The sequence below is a fragment of the Ambystoma mexicanum genome, chromosome 4p (genome assembly GCF_040938575.1).
Source record: "Ambystoma mexicanum isolate Mex_15411 chromosome 4p, UKY_AmexF1_1, whole genome shotgun sequence".
NCBI lineage: Eukaryota > Metazoa > Chordata > Amphibia > Caudata > Ambystomatidae > Ambystoma > Ambystoma mexicanum.
Window position 1 is genome coordinate 373,721,365 of NC_090927.1, and position 23,783 is coordinate 373,745,147.

Here is a 23,783-nt window from a genome sequence, read left to right on the forward strand (position 1 = left end):
TCGGGGCCTGGTGGAGGGTGCCCCTGCACTGCTGGGGGGTGGGGGTGGTGGGAGACATGAGTGGGGGCCTGGTGGAGGGTGCCCCTGGTGGCTGGGGGGTGGGGGTGGTGGGAGACATGAGTGGGGGCCTGGTGGAGGGTGCCCCTGGTGGCTGGGCGGTGGGGGTGGTGGGAGACATGAGTGGGGGCCTGGTGGAGGGTGCCCCTGGTGGCTGGGGGGTGGGGGTGGTGGGAGACATGAGTGGGGGCCTGGTGGAGGGTGCCCCTGGTGGCTGGGGGGTGGGTGTGGTGGGAGACATGAGTGGGGGCCTGGTGGAGGGTGCCCCTGCACTGCTGGGGGGGGATGGTGGGAGACATGAGTGGGGGCCTGGTGGAGGGTGCCCCTGGTGGCTGGGGGGTGGGGGTGGTGGGAGACATGAGTGGGGGCCTGGTGGAGGGTGCCCCTGGTGGCTGGGGGGTGGGGGTGGTGGGAGACATGAGTGGGGACCTGGTGGAGGGTGCCCCTGGTGGCTGGGGGGTGGGGGTGGTGGGAGACATGAGTGGGGGCCTGGTGGAGGGTGCCCCTGAACTGCTGGGGGGTGGGGGTGGTGGGAGACATGAGGGGGGCCTGGTGGAGGGTGCCCCTGGTGGCTGGGGGGTGGGGGAGGTGGGAGACATGAGTGGGGGCCTGGTGGAGGGTGCCCCTGCACTGCTGGGGGGTGGGGGTGGTGGGAGACATGAGTGGGGGCCTGGTGGAGTCTGCCCCTGGTGGCTGGGGGGTGGTGGTGGTGGGAGACATGAGTGCGGGCCTGGTGGAGGCTGCCCCTGCACTGCTGGGGGGTGGGGGTGGTGGGAGACATGAGTGGGGGCCTGGTGGAGGGTGCCCCTGGATGCTGGGGGGTGGGGGTGCAGGGGGACATGAGTGGGGGCCTGGTGGTGCTGCCCCTGCACTGCTGGAGGGTGGGGGTGGTGGGAGACATGAGTGGGGGCCTGGTGGAGCGTGCCCCTGCACTGCTGGGGGGTGGGGGTGGTGGGAGACATGAGTGGGGGCCTGGTGGAGGGTGCCCCTGGTGGCTGGGGGGTGGGGGTGGTGGGAGACATGGGTGGGGGCCTGGTGGAGGGTGCCCCTGCACTGCTGGGGGGTGGGGTGGTGGGAGACATGAGTGGGGGCCTGGTGGAGGCTGCCCCTGGTGGCTGGGGGGGTGGGGATGGTGGGAGACATAAGTGGGGGCCTGGTGGAGGCTGCCCCTGCACTGCTGGGGGGTGGGGGTGGTGGGAGACATGAGTGGGGGCCTGGTGGAGGCTGCCCCTGCACTGCTGGGGGGTGGGGGTGGTGGGAGATATGTGTGGGGGCCTGGTGGAGGCTGCCCCTGCACTGCTGGGGGGTGGGGGTGGTGGGAGACATGAGTGGGGGCCTGGTGGAGGGTGCCCCTGGTGGCTGGGTGGTGGGGGTGGTGGGAGACATGAGTGGGGGCCTGGTGGGGGCTGCCCCTGCACTACTGGGGGGGTGGGGTGGTGGGAGACATGAGGGGGGCCTGGTGGAGGCTGCCACTGCACTGCTGGGGGGTGGGGGTGGTGGGAGACATGAGTGGGGGCCTGGTGGAGGGTGCCCCTGGATGCTGGGGTGTGGGGGTGCAGGGGGACATGAGTGGGGGCCTGGTGGTGCTGCCCCTGCACTGCTGGGGGGTGGGGGTGGTGGGAGACATGAGTGGGGGCCTGGTGGAGGGTGCCTCTGCACTGCTGAGGGATGGGGGTGGTGGGAGACATGAGTGGGGGCCTGGTGGAGGGTGCCCCTGGTGGCTGGGGGGTGGGGGTGGTGGGAGACATGAGTGGGGGCCTGGTGGAGGGTGCCCCTGGTGGCTGGGGGGTGGGGGTGGTGGGAAACATGAGTGGGGGCCTGGTGGAGGGTGCCCCTGGTGGCTGGGGGGTGGGGGTGGTGGGAGACATGAGTGGGGGCCTGGTGGAGGGTGCCCCTGGTGGCTGGGGGATGGGGGTGGTGGGAGACATGAGTGGGGGCCTGGTGGAGGGTGCCCCTGCACTGCTGGGGGGTGGGGGTGGTGGAAGACATGAGTGGGGGCCTGGTGGAGGGTGCCCCTGGTGGCTGGGGGTGGTGGGAGACATGAGTGGGGGCCTGGTGGAGGGTGCCCCTGGTGGCTGGGGGGTGGGGGTGGTGGGAGACATGAGTGGGGGCCTGGTGGAGGGTGCCCCTGGTGGCTGGGGGGTGGGGGTGGTGGGAGACATGAGTGGGGGCCTGGTGGAGGGTGCCCCTGGTGGCTGGGGGGTGGGGGTGGTGGGAGACATGAGTGGGGGCCTGGTGGAGGGTGCCCCTGCACTGCTGGGGGGTGGGGGTGGTGGGAGACATGAGTGGGGGCCTGGTGGAGGGTGCCCCTGGTGGCTGGGGGGTGGGGTGGTGGGAGACATGAGTGGGGGCCTGGTGGAGGGTGCCCCTGCACTGCTGGGGGGTGGGGGTGGTGGGAGACATGAGTGGGGGCCTGGTGGAGGCTGCCCCTGGTGGCTGGGGGGTAGGGGTGGTGGGAGACATGAGTGGGGGCCTGGTGGAGGCTGCCCCTGCACTGCTAGGGGGTGGGGGTGGTGGGAGACATGAGTGGGGGCCTGGTGGAGGCTGCCCCTGGTGGCTGGGGGTGGGGGTGGTGGGAGACATGAGTGGGGGCCTGGTGGAGGCTGCCCCTGCACTACTGGGGGGTGGGGGTGGTGGGAGACATGAGTGGGGGCCTGGTGGAGGGTGCCCCTGGATGCTGGGGGGTGGGGGTGCAGGGGGACATGAGTGGGGGCCTGGTGGTGCTGCCCCTGCACTGCTGGGGGGTGGGGGTGGTGGGAGACATGAGTGGGGGCCTGGTGGAGGGTGCCCCTGCACTGCTGGGGGGTGGGGGTGGTGGGAGACATGAGTGGGGGCCTGGTGGAGGGTGCCCCTGGTGGCTGGGGGGTGGGGGTGGTGGGAGACATGAGTGGGGGCCTGGTCGAGGGTGCCCCTGCACTGCTGGGGGGTGGGGGTGGTGGGAGACATGAGTGGGGGCCTGGTGGAGGCTGCCCCTGGTGGCTGGGGGGTGGGGGTGGTGGGAGACATGAGTGGGGGCCTGGTGGAGGCTGCCCCTGCACTGCTGGGGGGTGGGGGTGGTGGGAGACATGAGTGGGGGCCTGGTGGAGGCTGCCCCTGCACTGCTGGGGGGTGGGGGTGGTGGGAGACATGAGTGGGGGCCTGGTGGAGACTGCCCCTGCACTGCTGGGGGGTGGGGGTGGTGGGAGACATGAGTGGGGGCCTGGTGGAGGGTGCCCCTGGTGGCTGGGTGGTGGGGGTGGTGGGAGACATGAGTGGGGGCCTGGTGGGGGCTGCCCCTGCACTGCTGGGGGTGGGGGTGGTGGGAGACATGAGTGGGGGCCTGGTGGAGGCTGCCCCTGCACTGCTGGGGGGTGGGGGTGGTGGGAGACATGAGTGGGGGCCTGGTGGAGGGTGCCCCTGGATGCTGGGGTTGGGGGTGCAGAGGGACATGAGTGGGGGCCTGGTGGTGCTGCCCCTGCACTGCTGGGGGGTGGGGGTGGTGGGAGACATGAGTGGGGGCCTGGTGGAGGGTGCCCCTGCACTGCTGGGGGGTGGGGGTGGTGGGAGACATGAGTGGGGGCCTGGTGGAGGGTGCCCCTGGTGGCTGGGGGGTGGGGGTGTTGGGAGACATGAGTGGAGGCCTGGTGGAGGGTGCCCCTGGTGGCTGGGGGGTGAGGGTGGTGGGAGACATGAGAGGGGGCCTGGTGGAGGGTGCCCCTGGTGGCTGGGGGGTGGGGGTGGTGGGAGACATGAGTGGGGGCCTGGTGGAGGGTGCCCCTGGTGGCTGGGGGGTGGGGGTGGTGGGAGACATGAGTGGGGGCCTGGTGGAGGGTGCCCCTGCACTTCTGGGGGGTGGGGTTGGTGGGAGACAGGAGTGGGGGCCTGGTGGAGGGTGCCCCTGGTGGCTGGGGGGTGGGGGTGGTGGGAGACATGTGTGGGGGCCTGGTGGAGGGTGCCCCTGGTGGCTGGGGGGTGGGGGTGGTGGGAGACATGAGTGGGGGCCTGGTGGAGGGTGCCCCTGCACTGCTGTGGGGTGGGGGTGGTGGGAGACATGAGTGGGGGCCTGGTGGAGGCTGCCCCTGGTGGCTGGGGGGTGGGTGTGGTGGGAGACATGAGTGGGGGCCTGGTGGAGGCTGCCCCTGCACTGCTGGGGGGTGGGGGTGGTGGGAGACATGAGTGGGGGCCTGGTGGAGGGTGCCCCTGGATGCTGAGGGGTGGGGGTGCAGGGGGACATGAGTGGGGGCCTGGTGGTGCTGCCCCTGCACTGCTGTGGGGTGGGGGTGGTGGGAGACATGAGTGGGGGCCTGGTGGAGGGTGCCCCTGCACTGCTGGGGGGTGGGGGTGGTGGGAGACATGAGTGGGGGCCTGGTGGAGGGTGCCCCTGGTGGCTGGGGGGTGGGGGTGGTGGGAGACATGAGTGGGGGCCTGGTGGAGGGTGCCCCTGGTGGCTGGGGGGTGGGGGTGGTGGGAGACATGAGTGGGGGCCTGGTGGAGGCTGCCCCTGCACTGCTGAGGGGTGGGGGTGGTGGGAGACATGAGTGGGGGCCTGGTGGAGGCTGCCCCTGCACTGCTGGGGGGTGGGGGTGGTGGGAGACATGAGTGGGGGCCTGGTGGAGGGTGCCCCTGCACAGCTGGGGGGTGGGGGTGGTGGGAGACATGAGTGGGGGCCTGGTGGAGGGTGCCCCTGGATGGTGGGGGGTGGGGATGGTGGGAGACATGAGTGGGGGCCTGGTGGAGGCTGCCCCTGGTGGCTGGGGGGTGGGGGTGGTGGGAGACATGAGTGGGGGCCTGGTGGAGGCTGCCCCTGCACTGCTGGGGGGTGGGGGTGGTGGGAGACATGAGTGGGGGCCTGGTGGAGGCTGCCCCTGCACTGCTGGGGGGTGGTGGTGGTGGGAGACATGAGTGGGGGCCTGGTGGAGGCTGCCCCTGCACTGCTGGGGGGTGGGGGGGTGGGAGACATGAGTGGGGGCCTGGTGGAGGGTGCCCCTGGTGGCTGGGTGGTGGGGGTGGTGGGAGACATGAGTGGGGGCCTGGTGGGGGCTGCCCCTGCACTGCTGGGGGGTGGGGGTGGTGGGAGACATGAGTGGGGGCCTGGTGGAGGCTGCACCTGCACTGCTGGGGGTGGGGGTGGTGGGAGACATGAGTGGGGGCCTGGTGGAGGGTGCCCCTGGATGCTGGGGGGTGGGGGTGCAGGGGGACATGAGTGGGGGCCTGGTGGTGCTGCCCCTGCACTGCTGGGGGGTGGGGGTGGTGGGAGACATGAGTGGGGGCCTGGTGGAGGGTGCCCCTGGTGGCTGGGGGGTGGGGGTGGTGGGAGACATGAGTGGGGGCCTGGTGGAGGCTGCCCCTGCACTGCTGGGGGTGGGGGTGGTGGGAGACATGAGTGGGGGCCTGGTGGAGGGTGCCCCTGGATGGTGGGGGGTGGGGGTGGTGGGAGACATAAGTGGGGGCCTGGTGGAGGGTGCCCCTGGATGCTGGGGGGTGGGGGTGCAGGGGGACATGAGTGGGGGCCTGGTGGTGCTGCCCCTGCACTGCTGGGGGGTGGGGGTGGTGGGAGACATGAGTGGGGGCCTAGTGGAGGGTGCCCCTGGATGCTGGGGGGTGGGGGTGGTGGGAGACATGAGTGGGGGCCTGGTGGAGGGTGCCCCTGGATGCTGGGGGGTGGGGGTGCAGGGGGACATGAGTGGGGGCCTGGTGGTGCTGCCCTGCACTGCTGGGGGGTTGGGGTGGTGGGAGACATGAGTGGGGGCCTGGTGGAGGGTGCCCCTGGTGGCTGGGGGGTGGGGGTGGTGGGAGACATGAGTGGGGGCCTGGTGGAGGCTGCCCCTGCACTGCTGGGGGGTGGGGGTGGTGGGAGACATGGGTGGGGGCCTGGTGGAGGGTGCCCCTGGATGGTGGGGGGTGGGGGTGGTGGGAGACATGAGTGGGGGCCTGGTGGAGGGTGACCCTGCACTGCTGGGGGATGGGGGTGGTGGGAGACATGAGTGGGGGCCTGGTGGAGGCTGCCCCTGGTGGCTGGGGGGTGGGGGTGGTGGGAGACATGAGTGGGGGCCTGGTGGAGAATGCCCCTGCACTGCTGGGGGGTGGGGGTGGTGGGAGACATGAGTGGGGGGCTGGTGGAGGCTGCCCCTGCACTGCTGGGGGGTGGGGGTGGTGGGAGACATGAGTGGGGGCCTGGTGGAGGCTGCCCCTGCACTGCTGGGGGGTGGGGGTGGTGGGAGACATGAGTGGGGGCCTGGTGGAGGGTGCCCCTGGTGGCTGGGTGGTGGGGGTGGTGGGAGACATGAGGTGGGGCCTGGTGGGGGCTGCCCCTGCACTGCTGGGGGGTGGTGGGAGACATGAGTGGGGTCCTGGTGGAGGCTGCCCCTGCACTGCTGGGGGGTGGGGGTGGTGGAAGACATGAGTGGGGGCCTGGTGGAGGCTGCCCCTGCACTGCTGGGGGGTGGGGGTGGTGGGAGACATGAGTGGGGGCCTGGTGGAGGGTGCCCCTGGTGGCTGGGTGGTGGGGGTGGTGGGAGACATGAGTGGGGGCCTGGTGGGGGCTGCCCCTGCACTGCTGGGGGGTGGGGGTGGTGGGAGACATGAGTGGGGGCCTGGTGGAGGCTGCCCCTGCACTGCTGGGGGGTGGGGGTGGTGGGAGACATGAGTGGGGGCCTGGTGGGGGCTGCCCCTGCACTGCTGGGGGGTGGGGGTGGTGGGAGACATGAGTGGGGGCCTGGTGGAGGGTGCCCCTGGATGGTGGGGGGTGGGGGTGGTGGGAGACATGAGTGGGGGCCTGGTGGAGGGTGCCCCTGCACTGCTGGGGGGTGGGGGTGGTGGGAGACATGAGTGGGGGCCTGGTGGAGGCTGCCCCTGGTGGCTGGGGGGTGGGGGTGGTGGGAGACATGAGTGGGGGCCTGGTGGAGGCTGCCCCGGCACTGCTGGGGGGTGGGGGTGGTGGGAGACATGAGTGGGGGCCTGGTGGAGGCTGCCCCTGCACTGCTGGGGGGTGGGGGTGGTGGGAGACATGAGTGGGGGCCTGGTGGAGGCTGCCCCTGCACTGCTGGGGGGTGGGGGTGGTGGGAGACATGAGTGGGGGCCTGGTGGAGGGTGCCCCTGGTGGCTGGGTGGTGGGGGTGGTGGGAGACATGAGTGGGGGCCTGGTGGGGGCTGCCCCTGCACTGCTGGGGGGTGGGGGTGGTGGGAGACATGAGTGGGGGCCTGGTGGAGGCTGCCACTGCACTGCTGGGGGGTGGGGGTGGTGGGAGACATGAGTGGGGGCCTGGTGGAGGGTGCCCCTGGTGGCTGGGGGGTGGGGGTGGTGGGAGACATGAGTGGGGGCCTGGTGGAGGGTGCCCCTGGTGGCTGGGGGGTGGGGGTGGTGGGAGACATGAGTGGGGGCCTGGTGGAGGGTGCCCCTGCACTGCTGGGGGGTGGGGGTGGTGGAAGACATGAGTGGGGGCCTGGTGGAGGGTGCCCCTGGTGGCTGGGGGTGGTGGGAGACATCAGTGGGGGCCTGGTGGAGGGTGCCCCTGGTGGCTGGGGGGTGGGGGTGGTGGGAGACATGAGTGGGGGCCTGGTGGAGGGTGCCCCTGGTGGCTGGGGGGTGGGGGTGGAGGGAGACATGAGTGGGGGCCTGGTGGAGGGTGCCCCTGGTGGCTGGGGGGTGGGGGTGGTGGGAGACATGAGTGGGGGCCTGGTGGAGGGTGCCCCTGCACTGCTGGGGGGTGGGTGTGGTAGGAGACATGAGTGGAGGCCTGGTGGAGGGTGCCCCTGGTGGCTGGGGGGTGGGGGTGGTGGGAGACATGAGTGGGGGCCTGGTGGAGGGTGCCCCTGCACTGCTGGGGGGTGGGGGTGGTGGGAGACATGAGTGGGGGCCTGGTGGAGGCTGCCCCTGGTGGCTGGGGGGTGGGGGTGGTGGGAGACATGAGCGGGGGCCTGGTGGAGGCTGCCCCTGCACTGCTGGGGGGTGGGGGTGGTGGGAGACATGAGTGGGGGCCTGGTGGAGGCTGCCCCTGGTGGCTGGGGGGTGGGGGTGGTGGGAGACATGAGTGGGGGCCTGGTGGAGGCAGCCCCTGCACTGCTGGGGGGTGGGGGTGCAGGGGGACATGAGTGGGGGCCTGGTGGTGCTGCCCCTGCACTGCTGGGGGGTGGGGGTGGTGGGAGACATGAGTGGGGGCCTGGTGGAGGGTGCCCCTGCACTGCTGGGGGGTGGGGGTGGTGGGAGACATGAGTGGGGGCCTGGTGGAGGGTGCCCCTGGTGGCTGGGGGGTGGGGGTGGTGGGAGACATGAGTGGGGGCCTGGTGGAGGGTGCCCCTGCACTGCTGGGGGGTGGGGGTTGTGGGAGACATGAGTGGGGGCCTGGTGGAGGCTGCCCCTGGTGGCTGGGGGTGGGGGTGGTGGGAGACATGAGTGGGGGCCTGGTGGAGGCTGCCCCTGCACTGCTGGGGGGTGGGGGTGGTGGGAGACATGAGTGGGGGCCTGGTGGAGGCTGCCCCTGCACTGCTGGGGGGTGGGGGTGGTGGGAGACATGAGTGGGGGCCTGGTGGAGGCTGCCCCTGCACTGCTGGGGGGTGGGGGTGGTGGGAGACATGAGTGGGGGCCTGGTGGAGGGTGCCCCCGGTGGCTGGGTGGTGGGGGTGGTGGGAGACATGAGTGGGGGCCTGGTGGGGGCTGCCCCTGCACTGCTGGGGGGTGGGGGTGGTGGGAGACATGAGTGGGGGCCTGGTGGAGGCTGCCCCTGCACTGCTGGGGGGTGGGGGTGGTGGGAGACATGAGTGGGGGCCTGGTGGAGGGTGCCCCTGGATGCTGGGGGGTGGGGGTGCAGAGGGACATGAGTTTGGGCCTGGTGGTGCTGCCCCTGCACTGCTGGGTGGTGGGGGTGGTGGGAGACATGAGTGGGGGCCTGGTGGAGGGTGCCCCGGCACTGCTGGGGGGAAGGGGTAGTGGGAGACATGAGTGGGGGCCTGGTGGAGGGTGCCCCTGGTGGCTGGGGGGTGGGGGTGGTGGGAGACATGAGTGGAGGCCTGGTGGAGGGTGCCGCTGGTGGCTGGGGGGTGGGGGTGGTGGGAGACATGAGTGGGGGCCTGGTGGAGGGTGCCCCTGGTGGCTGGGGGGTGGGGGTGGTGGGAGACATGAGTGGGGGCCTGGTGGAGGGTGCCCCTGGTGGCTGGGGGGTGGGGGTGGTGGGAGACATGAGTGGGGGCCTGGTGGAGGGTGCCCCTGCACTGCTGGGGGGTGGGGTTGGTGGGAGACATGAGTGGGGGCCTGGTGGAGGGTGCCCCTGGTGGCTGGGGGGTGGGGGTGGTGGGAGACATGAGTGGGGGCCTGGTGGAGGGTGCCCCTGGTGGCTGGGGGGTGGGGGTGGTGGGAGACATGAGTGGGGGCCTGGTGGAGGGTGCCCCTGGTGGCTGGCGGGTGGGGGTGGTGGGAGACATGAGTGGGGGCCTGGTGGAGGGTGCCCCTGGTGGCTGGGGGGTGGGGGTGGTGGGAGACATGAGTGGGGGCCTGGTGGAGGGTGCCCCTGCACTGCTGGGGGATGGGGGTGGTGGGAGACATGAGTTGGGGCCCGGTGGAGGGTGCCCCTGGTGGCTGGGCGGTGGGGGTGGTGGGAGACATGAGTGGGGGCCTGGTGGAGGGTGCCCCTGCACTGCTGGGGGGTGGGGGTGGTGGGAGACATGAGTGGGGGGCTGGTGGAGGCTGCCCCTGGTGGCTGGGGGGTGGGGGTGGTGGGAGACATGAGTGGGGGCCTGGTGGAGGCTGCCCCTGCACTGCTGTGGGGAGGGGGTTGTGGGAGACATGAGTGGGGGCCTGGTGGAGGCTGCCCCTGGTGGCTGGGGGGTGGGGTGGTGGGAGACATGAGTGGGGGCCTGGTGGAGGCTGCCCCTGCACTGCTGGGGGGTGGGGGTGGTGGGAGACATGAGTGGGGGCCTGGTGGAGGGTGCCCCTGGATGCTGAGGGGTGGGGGTGCAGGGGGACATGAGTGGGGGCCTGGTGGTGCTGCCCCTGCACTGCTGGGGGGTGGGGGTGGTGGGAGACATGAGTGGGGGCCTGGTGGAGGGTGCCCCTGCACTGCTTGGGGGTGGGGGTGGTGGGAGACATGAGTGGGGGCCTGGTGGAGGGTGCCCCTGGTGGCTGGGGGGTGGGGGTGGTGGGAGACATGAGTGGGGGCCTCGTGGAGGGTGCCCCTGGTGGCTGGGCGGTGGGGGTGGTAGGAGACATGAGTGGGGGCCTGGTGGAGGGTGCCCCTGGTGGCTGGGTGGTGGGGGTGGTGGGAGACATGAGTGGGGGCCTGGTGGGGGCTGCCCCTGCACTGCTGGGGGGTGGGGGTGGTGGCAGACATGCGTGGGGGCCTGGTGGAGGCTGCCCCTGCACTGCTGGGGGGTGGGGGTGGTGGGAGACATGAGTGGGGGCCTGGTGGAGGGTGCCCCTGGTGGCTGGGGGGTGGGGGTGGTGGGAGACATGAGTGGGGGCCTGGTGGAGGGTGCCCCTGGTGGCTGGGGGGTGGGGGTGGTGGGAGACATGAGTGGGGGCCTGGTGGAGGGTGCCCCTGCACTGCTGGGGGGTGGGGGTGGTGGAAGACATGAGTGGGGGCCTGGTGGAGGGTGCCCCTGGTGGCTGGGGTGGTGGGAGACATGAGTGGGGGCCTGGTGGAGGGTGCCCCTGGTGGCTGGGGGGTGGGGGTGGTGGGAGACATGAGTGGGGGCCTGGTGGAGGGTGCCCCTGGTGGCTGGGGGGTGGGGGTGGAGGGAGACATGAGTGGGGGCCTGGTGGCGGGTGCCCCTGCACTGCTGGGGGGTGGGGGTGGTAGGAGACATGAGTGGGGGCCTGGTGGAGGGTGCCCCTGGTGGCTGGGGGGTGGGGGTGGTGGGAGACATGAGTGGGGGCCTGGTGGAGGGTGCCCCTGCACTGCTGGGGGGTGGGGGTGGTGGGAGACATGAGTGGGGGCCTGGTGGAGGCTGCCCCTGGTGGCTGGGGGGTGGGGGTGGTGGGAGACATGAGCGGGGGCCTGGTGGAGGCTGCCCCTGCACTGCTGGGGGGTGGGGGTGGTGGGAGACATGAGTGAGGGCCTGGTGGAGGCTGCCCCTGGTGGCTGGGGGGTGGGGGTGGTGGGAGACATGAGTGGGGGCCTGGTGGAGGCTGCCCCTGCACTGCTGGGGGGTGGGGGTGGTGGGAGACATGAGTGGGGGCCTGGTGGAGGGTGCCCCTGGATGCTGGGGGGTGGGGGTGCAGGGGGACATGAGTGGGGGCCTGGTGGTGCTGCCCCTGCACTGCCGGGGGGTGGGGGTGGTGGGAGACATGAGTGGGGGCCTGGTGGAGGGTGCCCCTGCACTGCTGGGGGGTGGGTGTGGTGGGACACATGAGTGGGGGCCTGGTGGAGGGTGCCCCTGGTGGCTGGGGGGTGGGGGTGGTGGGAGACATGAGTGGGGGCCTGGTGGAGGGTGCCCCTGCACTGCTGGGGGGTGGGGGTGGTGGGAGACATGAGTGGGGGCCTGGTGGAGGCTGCCCCTGGTGGCTGGGGGGTGGGGGTGGTGGGAGACATGAGTGGGGGCCTGGTGGAGGCTGCCCCTGCACTGCTGGGGGGTGGGGGTGGTGGGAGACATGAGTGGGGGCCTGGTGGAGGCTGCCCCTGCACTGCTGGGGGGTGGGGGTGGTGGGAGACATGAGTGGGGGCCTGGTGGAGGGTGCCCCCGGTGGCTGGGTGGTGGGGGTGGTGGGAGACATGAGTGGGGGCCTGGTGGGGGCTGCCCCTGCACTGCTGGGGGGTGGGGGTAGTGGGAGACATGAGTGGGGGCCTGGTGGAGGCTGCCCCTGCACTGCTGGGGGGTGGGGGTGGTGGGAGACATGAGTGGGGGCCTGGTGGAGGGTGCCCCTGGATGCTGGGGGGTGGGGGTGCAGAGGGACATGAGTTTGGGCCTGGTGGTGCTGCCCCTGCACTGCTGGGTGGTGGGGTGGTGGGAGACATGAGTGGGGGCCTGGTGGAGGGTGCCCCTGCACTGCTGGGGGGTGGGGGTGGTGGGAGACATGAGTGGGGGCCTGGTGGAGGGTGCCCCTGGTGGCTGGGGGGTGGGGGTGGTGGGAGACATGAGTGGAGGCCTGGTGGAGGGTGTCCCTGGTGGCTGGGGGGTGGGGGTGGTGGGAGACATGAGTGGGGGCCTGGTGGAGGGTGCCCCTGGTGGCTGGGGGGTGGGGGTGGTGGGAGACATGAGTGGGGGCCTGGTGGAGGGTGCCCCTGGTGGCTGGGGGGTGGGGGTGGTGGGAGACATGAGTGGGGGCCTGGTGGAGGGTGCCCCTGCACTGCTGGGGGGTGGGGCTGGTGGGAGACATGAGTGGGGGCCTGGTGGAGGGTGCCCCTGGTGGCTGGGGGGTGGGGGTGGTGGGAGACATGAGTGGGGGCCTGGTGGAGGGTGCCCCTGGTGGCTGGGGGGGGGGGTGGTGGGAGACATGAGTGGGGGCCTGGTGGAGGGTGCCCCTGGTGGCTGGCGGGTGGGGGTGGTGGGAGACATGAGTGGGGGCCTGGTGGAGGGTGCCCCTGGTGGCTGGGGGGTGGGGGTGGTGGGAGACATGAGTGGGGGCCTGGTGGAGGGTGCCCCTGCACTGCTGGGGGGTGGGGGTGGTGGGAGACATGAGTTGGGGCCTGGTGGAGGGTGCCCCTGGTGGCTGGGCGGTGGGGGTGGTGGGAGACATGAGTGGGGGCCTGGTGGAGGGTGCCCCTGCACTGCTGGGGGGTGGGGGTGGTGGGAGACATGAGTGGGGGCCTGGTGGAGGCTGCCCCTGGTGGCTGTGGGGTGGGGGTGGTGGGAGACATGAGTGGGGGCCTGGTGGAGGCTGCCCCTGCACTGCTGTGGGGTGGGGGTGGTGGGAGACATGAGTGGGGGCCTGGTGGAGGCTGCCCCTGGTGGCTGGGGGGTGGGGGTGGTGGGAGACATGAGTGGGGGCCTGGTGGAGGTTGCCCCTGCACTGCTGGGGGGTGGGGCTGGTGGGAGACATGAGTGGGGGCCTGGTGGAGGGTGCCCCTGGATGCTGAGGGGTGGGCGTGCAGGGGGACATGAGTGGGGGCCTGGTGGTGCTGCCCCTGCACTGCTGGGGGGTGGGGGTGGTGGGAGACATGAGTGGGGGCCTGGTGGAGGGTGCCCCTGCACTGCTGGGGGGTGGGGGTGGTGGGAGACATGAGTGGGGGCCTGGTGGAGGGTGCCCCTGGTGGCTGGGGGGTGGGGGTGGTGGGAGACATGAGTGGGGGCCTCGTGGAGGGTGCCCCTGGTGGCTGGGGGGTGGGGGTGGTGGGAGACATGAGTGGGGGCCTGGTGGAGGCTGCCCCTGCACTGCTGGGGGGTGGGGGTGGTGGGAGACATGAGTGGGGGCCTGGTGGAGGGTGCCCCTGCACAGCTGGGGGGTGGGGGTGGTGGGAGACATGAGTGGGGGCCTGGTGGAGGGTGCCCCTGGATGGTGGGGGGTGGGGATGGTAGGAGACATGAGTGGGGGCCTGGTGGAGGCTGCCCCTGGTGGCTGGGGGGTGGGGGTGGTGGGAGACATGAGTGGGGGCCTGGTGGAGGCTGCCCCTGCACTGCTGGGGGGTGGGGGTGGTGGGAGACATGAGTGGGGGCCTGGTGGAGGCTGCCCCTGCACTGCTGGGGGGTGGTGGTGGTGGGAGACATGAGTGGGGGCCTGGTGGAGGCTGCCCCTGCACTGCTGGGGGGTGGGGGTGGTGGGAGACATGAGTGGGGGCCTGGTGGAGGGTGCCCCTGGTGGCTGGGTGGTGGGGGTGGTGGGAGACATGAGTGGGGGCCTGGTGGGGGCTGCCCCTGCACTGCTGGGGGGTGGGGGTGGTGGGAGACATGAGTGGGGGCCTGGTGGAGGCTGCCCCTGCACTGCTGGGGTGTGGGGGTGGTGGGAGACATGGGTGGGGGCCTGGTGGAGGGTGCCCCTGGATGGTGGCGGGTGGGGGTGGTGGGAGACATGAGTGGGGGCCTGGTGGAGGGTGACCCTGCACTGCTGGGGGATGGGGGTGTTGGGAGACATGAGTGGGGACCTGGTGGAGGCTGCCCCTGGTGGCTGGGGGGTGGTGGGAGACATGAGTGGGGGCCTGCTGGAGGCTGCCCCTGCACTGCTGGGGGGTGGGGGTGGTGGGAGACATGAGTGGGGGCCTGGTGGAGGCTGCCCCTGCACTGCTGGGGGGTGGGGGTGGTGGGAGACATGAGTGGGGGCCTGGTGGAGGCTGCCCCTGCACTGCTGGGGGGTGGGGGTGGTGGGAGACATGAGTGGGGGCCTGGTGGAGGGTGCCCCTGGTGGCTGGGTGGTGGGGATGGTGGGAGACATGAGTGGGGGCCTGGTGGGGGCTGCCCCTTCACTGCTGGGGGGTGGTGGGAGACATGAGTGGGGGCCTGGTGGAGGCTGCCCCTGCACTGCTGGGGGGTGGGGGTGGTGGGAGACATGAGTGGGGGCCTGGTGGAGGCTGCCCCTGCACTGCTGGGGGGTGGGGGTGGTGGGAGACATGAGTGGGGGCCTGGTGGAGGGTGCCCCTGGTGGCTGGGTGGTGGGGGTGGTGGGAGAAATGAGTGGGGGCCTGGTGGGGGCTGCCCCTGCACTGCTGGGGGGTTGTGGGAGACATGAGTGGGGGCCTGGTGGAGGCTGCCCCTGCACTGCTGGGGGGTGGGGGTGGTGGGAGACATGAGTGGGGGCCTGGTGGGGGCTGCCCCTGCACTGCTGGGGGGTGGGGGTGGTGGGAGACATGAGTGGGGGCCTGGTGGAGGGTGCCCCTGGATGGTGGGGGGTGGGGGTGGTGGGAGACATGAGTGGGGGCCTGGTGGAGGGTGCCCCTGCACTGCTGGGGGTTGGGGGTGGTGGGAGACATGAGTGGGGGCCTGGTGGAGGCTGCCCCTGTTGGCTGGGGGGTGGGGGTGGTGGGAGACATGAGTGGGGGCCTGGTGGAGGCTGCCCCTGCACTGCTCGGGGGTGGGGGTGGTGGGAGACATGAGTGGGGGCCTGGTGGAGGCTGCCCCTGCACTGCTGGGGGGTGGGGGTGGTGGGAGACATGAGTGGGGGCCTGGTGGAGGCTGCCCCTGCACTGCTGGGGGGTGGGGGTGGTGGGAGACATGAGTGGGGGCCTGGTGGAGGGTGCCCCTGGTGGCTGGGTGGTGGGGGTGGTGGGAGACATGAGTGGGGGCCTGGTGGGGGCTGCCCCTGCACTGCTGGGGGGTGGGGGTGGTGGGAGACATGAGTGGGGGCCTGGTGGAGGCTGCCCCTGCACTGCTGGGGGGTGGGGGTGGTGGGAGACATGAGTGGGGGCCTGGTGGAGGGTGCCCCTGGATGCTGGGGGTGGGGGTGCAGGGGGACATGAGTGGGGGCCTGGTGGTGCTGCCCCTGCACTGCTGGGGGGTGGGGGTGGTGTGAGACATGAGTGGGGGCCTGGTGGAGGGTGCCCCTGGTGGCTGGGGGGTGGGGGTGGTGGGAGACATGAGTGGGGGCCTAGTGGAGGCTGCCCCTGGTGGCTGGAGGGTGGGGGTGGTGGGAGACATGAGTGGGGGCCTGGTGGAGGCTGCCCCTGCACTGCTGGGGGGTGGGGGTGATAGGGGACATGAGTGGGGGCCTGGTGGGGGCTGGCCATGGTGGCTGGGGGGTGGGGGTGGTGGGAGACATGCATTGTTGATCAGTAGTGCAAGGTGACATGTGGGTTGGCTGGGGGGCATGCTCATGGTGGATGGGCTGCCTGCGGGACATGAGCAGGGGTGCAGGGTAGTCCCCCGTGGTGTGGGCTGCCTGCAGGGGCCGTGGAGGTTGTGGAGCGTACACCTGGGAGGACCCACACGGCCAATTCACGTGTAGTACTCCCCAGAACCCCTGAAATACACATCCCCTGCTGAAATCGCGTGTGGAACTTCCCGCGCACCCCTGAAATACACGTACCCTGCTGAAATCGCGTGTGGAACTTCCCACGCACCCCTTAAATACACGTACCCTGCTGAAATCGCGTGTGGAACTTCCTGCGCACCCCTGAAATACACGTACCCTGCTGAAATCGCGTGTCGAACTTCCCGCGCACCCTTGAAATACACGTACCCTGCTCAAATCGCGTGTGGTACTTCCCGCGCACCCCTGAAATACACGTACCCTGCTGAAATCGCGTGTGGAACTTCCCGCGCACCCCTGAAATACACGTACCCTGCTCGCACTGGGCCAATCGCGTGTGGAACTTCCCGCGCACCCCTGAAATCCACGTACCCTGCTGAAATCGCGTGTGGAACTTCCCGCGCACCCCTGGAATACACATACCCTGCTGAAATCGCGTGTGGAACTTCCCGCGCACCCCTGAAATACACATACCCTGCTGAAATCGCGTGTGGAACTTCCCGCGCACCCATGGAATACACGTACCCTGCTCGCACTGGGCCAATCGCGTGTGGAACTTCCCGCGCACCCCTGAAATACACGTACCCTGCCGAAATCGCGTGTGAGACTTCCCGCGCACCCCGGTATACACGCACACGTAATTTTTTGTCAGCGGGTGTCCGTGTTTGTGGGTACCCCTTTGCATGTCATTTGTCCTGGAGGGCCACAGTATAGGACATTCTTCATGGCTGTATATAGGTGCTATTTGTTGGCGCACCTTTTGGCGCACATTTCTTCCAGGCACAGAGACGCTACCGCCTGCTTTCTTGTGGCGGTCGTGTTTGTGCCTGTGCGCTGGTTTGAGCGTGCGCTTTTTTGCCCTATTCTGTTCCATGAGTACGTGTTGTAGGCGAGCGTGTGGGCGTTCCGCGCACTTGTACCCTGTACTTCCCCCGTGACGCCCACGTTTTGGCAAGTTGTTCCCCATTCCGAGTGTTACGCCCCGTGTTCCGCCTACTTTTGTTGCGTGCGCCGCGCTATGTGCGATTTTCGCTGTGGCCTGTGCGATTTTCGCTGTGACCTGGCGCACGCTGTTAGATGGCCTGTGCGCCAACGTGCGCCGCGATGGTTTTCTCGCGCACGGCCTTCCATGAATCGATGTGCGCTGCTTTTCGTGCGATTTTCGCACTTGCACTGCGATTTTCGCTATTCCACTGCGATTCGCACGTTTTTGCCCACTTGCGCCGCGCTAATTATTCCATGAATCGGCCTGTGAGTCTGCAGTAAACTTGTACAATATCCAGAGAATCCCCAGAAGAGTTCAGTGACCGAGGGACAAGCCTATCTACACGGTCTGGAATCACCTCAGAATTGCTGTTCAGGTGTAAAAGGGTAGAGTAAGGACCAATTCTAGCACCTTACTTAGTAATATTGGACATGATAAAAATAGTATAATTCAACATGGGAAACATTATTGTTAGATGATACAAAAAGTACCTAATCGGTGATGTGAAGCCCATAGTCATGAGAAACATTACATTTCATGTAAGTATCCATCTAATCAGAGCAGAGGTTTCATGTGACTAGTGGTGGCCCGTATGCTGAGAAGTACACGTGGATATAGTGTAGTCTGTCCCTTTTATCTGTGTAAATTCAAGTGCGTGAACTAAAAGCCATAAAACTTGAATTTGAGACTGATACTAATAATATCTGAATATACCTGAGGGGTACTTGTGTGCAGATGGATGCCGGGTTCAGTCACTGTCTTGAAGAGAAGAAGCTGCAGCCCGGAAGCACATCTACAGATAACGGAGTGACGTCGAGCAACTGGATGTGATGATGTTGGGTGTAAACATCTGATGTCATCACGCGTCTTGCTATTTATTATACCTAGCAGGGAAAATTTGTATGAATCCACTTTTTGAGGGGCAAGGATTGTGGATCTTTTGCTGGTAATGACTCTATTGTGAACAATTGGTAAATTCCGTGGAACTGGGTGTTAAGTAGCAAATTACGATCTCCCTGTAAAAGATAGAGGAGGCAGGTTGAAGGCATCCACGGATGCTCGTGGTCATAAATAAAGAAAGTAGAGGAATTAATTTGATATGATTAATGATACGTCCACTGAGTAATCATGATGTCTGCTGATCCTGATTGACCTATCTTATAGCTGGGGTCCAGCTCCACTCTAGGAGGTATGTCCCATATTCTGATATATAATAATTCAACAGTTGACAGTATTTTCTGAAAGCTCCAGATACATTCAATTCTGTATTGATTAACGTTCTCAGGTACAAAAAATAATCATTTAACCACTCAACGCATGGAAATTGCTTCTTGTTCAACATTGACACAAGCATATACCCATTGGCGCACCTATGAGGCGTTCAACATTGACACAAGCATATACCCATTGGCGCACCTATGAGAGGTAGGGAATCCCTCTTAAAAGTGATGACACTGTAAATTCATGATTAACTACATGAAAACTGATATTGACTCATTTGCTTTGTAACACACAGATACCAGAAATGGAATTGCAGAACATTTGAATTTATCCACAAGTAACCACTCCTGATGAAGGAAATTGTCTTTCAGAAACATGTTGAGTTTTTAATTTGAACAACTTTTGATGGTCTTCAAGACCTACCAATGTATCATTGTACCAATACGAAAATAATATTGTAACTCTGCTTGCATTTTTGAAGGTTGTTCGCTCCACCTCTTTGAGTTGAATTAAATACTTTGTTTAAGATTGTAACCTCATTGTACTAAAGTGATTACCTCAAACGACTGAAAATGAATGAAGCCTTAAAACATTAATTAAGTTCATATCTAGTGGAGTCCATTCTTGGACTCCCAACAGTGAACGTTTTTCTATTAACAAAATGTATCACTCCATTGGATTGGCTTCCAATTCAACAATAACTAATTGAATGAGATAAATGTATTGTTTGTTACCATACAATCTCTAGAGTGTGCAGGGGATGTGAGTATTCCACTGACTGTGGACACTTTCTTTCTTGTTGTACTCTATCTAGTAGTCTCCCTGTAGAATACCTGCGGGCAGAGTTTGTGCCAAACATTATGTTGAAACGTAGATTAACCCTCTACTGGATGTGTAACTGCTACCCCAACATTTTGATGCAGTACATGTCCACGAAGTTTCCCTCCGCTCACACGTTTTAGGGGAATTACTATTAACCAAATGATGTGTGAGGGATTGGATTGGATCAGGGGCTCCAACATTGACCCTCTAAGTACTTCTGTTACTTTCAAGAATCAGAGTTAAAAAAAGATGAATGACCTGGAGGGTGTGTGAGGGGGGTTGGGTGGGTTTTAGAGAAAGTGCTGATGAGAGAGTGGGGGTAGGGTGGGTGAATGGGGATATGTTCAATAACTGTGGGGTAGGATGTGTGGGTGCGGGTTACAGAGAGAGAGTTTGTGTGAGATGCAGTATAGAGAATGGGGGTAGGGTTGATGGGGAGAGAGAGAGTGGGGATAGAGAGCATGGGTATAGGGATGGTGGGTGGGGCGATAGGGGTGTTAGGGTGGGTGCAGGTAAGAGTTGGTCGGGGTTGGGTGGATGGAAGTAGAGAGTGTGGGTGTAGGGTGGGTGCTTGTAGAAAGAGTGGGGGTAATGTGAGTGGGTGCAGTTTGGAGAGAGTGGGGTTTGGGTGGGTGACAGTAGAGAGAGTGGGGGTAGGATGGGTTTGGGTAGTGAGAGTGGGGGTAGGGTGGGTGGTTGTAGAGTGTTGGGGTAGGTTGAGTGTGGTAGGGTGGGTGGGTTTGGGTCAGGAGAATGGGGATACGGAGAGTGGGTGACTCCACTTGGTGCCAGCACATACAAGACAGGATGCAAGATAAATTGCTGGGAATAAGAACAGGGATGCTTGAAAGAAAGAAAACATTAACATCTAAAGCACCAACGCCACAGCAATGTTCTTTGAACACAGTGGTTACAGTAGCAGAATTTAACTTTTAGCCTATCTCAGAGAAATCACTCCAACTCATCATCAAAAAGCTAAAACCGTCTAGCTGCAAAGGGGACCCATGTGCCTCATTAATCATAAAAACGTGTCCTCGCCGCTCATTAAAGCCATTTGCACGTTTGTCAACACATCTCTAAGAGAAGTTAAGGCCCCTGATGACTTGAAGCATACAATGGTAACACCCATTCTTAAAAAAGTAGGTTTGGATATGGATAATCTTTTCAACTACTGTCCCATCTCCAATACACCTTTTTTACAAAATATTCTAGATAAGGTGGCCTACACACAGATCTCAATAAATATCCTATTCTGAATGCACATCAATCCGGTTTTAGGCAAACCTTTGAAACAGAGACCTCCCTCCTTGACCGTAAATCAAAACTCTTAGATCGTTTAGATAAAAGTTATCTTTTTCTTCTAGTATCCCTGGATCAATCTGCGGCATTCGACTTGGTTGACCACCATATATTGTAATCTAGATTATCTGATATAGCCAATTTCTGACCTTTGGCAGTTGCATGGACAATGTCATTCTTGGAGAACAGACATAGTAGAGTCTGCTCAGATATAGCAGAAGCCACTTCCATACCGGTTCTGTTCGGGGACCCACAGGGGGCTAGTACATCTCTGAGCATGTACAATCTTTTTATGGTACCATTTTTCACAAAATTAGAGGCAGAGGGGACCTTATTCTCTAAATATGCGGACGACACTATATGTGTTGTCCCGCTCTCAGGCTGCCACTCGCAAGACGAAGCAGAGTTAAATAGATTTTTCAATTTAATTGAAACCTGGATGCTTAATAATAACCTGGCATTGAACAAAAGCAAAACAGAGCTAAAGATTATTGAAAGCTCCATAGCCATTAGTAAGCTGGAAAGCAAATATCAATCCTTTAAGCTTGGATCGAACCATATTAAGCCAGTATCAAAACTTAAGATTCTAGGAGTTACATTAGATCAATCATTGTCCATGTCACACCACATCTCTAGTGTAATCTCGGCATCAGCATATTACATCAAGCTATTACATCACCTTAGACTGCTAATTACACAGGCAAACTCAGAAACTATTGCCAAAGCCATCATAGGGGCAGAAATAGACTACTGTGGCAGTCTACTAGTAGGTCTTAAAAAGGGAGACACCCAAAGATTAAAGACAATGCAGAACATGGCGGTCAGAGTGGTTTTGGGGTTGTCTCGAAGAGATCATGTCATGGAGGCAAGGTCCTCACTTCATTGGCTCCCAGTAGAAGCACGCTTTAAATATAGAATTCTAACAATCACCTTCAAATGCAGACAGGGCATTATGTCATCGTATTTGCAGAATGTCATTAATGAAAAAACGCGGGGCAGAGAACTAAGATCCGCTGGGCAGAATCAGCTTAAGATTCCTAGGAGCAGAACCTCAAAGGCTGAGAAAGGAGCTTTCCATTTTGTAGCCCCAAAACTTTGGAATCAGTTTCCCCTCGCGCTGAGACTCCAAAGCTCATTGCAGATTTTTTAAACAGATATGAAAACTCTCCTCTTTGCCTGAAGCCCCTTAGCCGTATATAACATCCCAATAGTAAGAGCCTCACTGTCTGTACGTTGATTTGTAATCCCTAGGTAACAATGTCAGCACCTTCATGCCTCAGGGTCTAGAGCGCTCTATATACATATTGTAAAGTAAAGTAAAGGGTGGGCTAGAGAGAGAGTGGGGTAGAGTGGGTAGGTTGGTGGAGTAGAGAGAGTGGGGGTAGGATGGGTAGGTAGGGGTAGATAGAGTGGGGGAAGGGTGCGTGGGTAGGGATAGAGAGAGTAGGGCTAGGGTGGATGGGGATAGAGAGAATGGGGTTGGTAGAATGTGGGGGCAAGGTGAGTGGGTGTGTGGGGTTAGAGAGATTTGTTGGTAGGGTGAATAGGGGGTGAGGTTGAGACAGTGGGTCTAGGGTGGGTATGGGGGTTGAGAATATGCGGCTAGCATTGGTGGTTGGGTGAAGGTGGACAAAGTGGAAATAGGTTAGGTGGGTGTAGAGAGATTTGCGGTAGGGTGGGTGTGGATATATATGTCGGGTGTGGGGTGGCTGTTTGGTGGTATTTGGTTGGGAGCAGGGAACATGAACAACAAAGCAGCTTCAGGAGGACTTGTCAAATGTAGCCCAAAACAGCACAATAATAGGGATGGGGTTGGTGGGGGTAGAGAGAGCGGGTATGGGGTTGGGGTGGTAGTAAAGAGGCGGCCACGAGAGGAATACAAAACATATTGCATCCAAAAGTAGCCTAAAATAACCCAATTGTATGTGAAATATCCCAAAATAGCCCAAAAGACAATTACTACACAGCTGGGAAATGGAAAGCCCAGCCGACTTGATTCTGACAAAGCTGTTAGTTCGAGCAAATCTTGTTAGGGAGCTCCTCATTGGTTAGTACGATGGAGGAGTTTGGGAAACAAAATCTTAGTGAGTTGGCCATTTCATGCTGTGGCATTGCTGGTTGCTATGCCAACTAGATATTCTCAGTGCCCTCTGTATCTTTCTTTTTTAACAATGGGTTGGGCAATTTTGTGGCTTGGGCCGCCATCCATACGGTGACCGTAAATAAGCGGAACCGGAAGTAGCGTCACCTCACAGGAACGGGAAAGAGCAGGGCGGCCATCTTGAAAAACACAATCCATTGCCATCCTCTGCACTCAGGATTCACATCACCACCACACCTGTCCCAAAATAATCCAGCAGCATATAAGAATGCCCAAAGCACTTAAAAAAGGAGCTGTGTGCCTGCGCAAGGAGCGCTTCTCGGAAGAAGAGCTCAACATGCTCTCGGACACCTTGGCTGAAAATGGGGATGTAGTGTTTTCCACTGATATGCGTCGACCACCACTGTTGTGCAAAAAAGAGATCTGGGCGGAGGTAGCGCGTAAAGCAAGTGCTGTAGGAACCACCCCACGCACGGTGAAAGATGTCCGGAAGCGCTGGGATGACCTGCACCAAAGTGTAAGGAACATCCTCGCAGCAAACCGTAACCAGGGATTGGCAACAGGTGGCAGAGGCGGATCACCCATAAAGATGACTCCCTGGGAGGAGATTTGTGCATCCACCATCGGAATGGAGTCAATCGAGGGAGTGGGGGATATGGAGCGTGGAGCCCCGTCATCGGCTGATGCAGGTAGGTGTCACAAATAAACTACTGTATTGCAAACCATGAAGATGTCCCCCCAAACTGACAGTGAAATGATGCAAAGCAGGGTCCACCAGACACATGTATGCAACCCTGCCTACAGGCAGTGGACAGCACCATCTTATCCACATGCATGAGGCACCCCATACATGTGTCATCCCAGATGCATCCCTGCACGACCCACCCAAAAGGCAAGCAACCCGTATGTCAGTACTCCAAAGGCAAATACCTGCCATTCCATAGAAATGCAGCTACCCCAATGCATGCCTGATGCATGTAGACCCATCACTAATGCTCTCCCTCTCTTGGTCCCACACAGGCACACAATCTGACAGAGATGATGAGGACCCCAGGGAGCAGCCTGCAACACCAGTCAAGAAGTCCAGGGGCATGGAAGGGGCAAACAGGGCCTCAACGTCAAAGGGAAGAGTGAAACCAGGACCACATCACCAATGTGCACTAGGGCCACAACCACAGCACCCACACCAGCCACCACCACACAGAAGCCAGTGGCTGAAGGCACTGTATCCACTGCCAGCAGTACTGTCGGAGAGTCAGCTGCCACGGCAGCCGTGTCAGATGATGAAGCACATACACCGACACCTGGAACACCTACTGCTACAGGCCCCCTGCAGTCACCCCACCTCTCCCCACCCAGCATACAAAATACCAGCAGCCATGAGCTGTCTGCTGTGGAGTCATGGTCAGGGAGCTTCAGTCCCACAGGGAGCATGCATGAAGCACCAACCACATGACATGCACCTTCGACATCCACCAGTGTCTGGGACATGC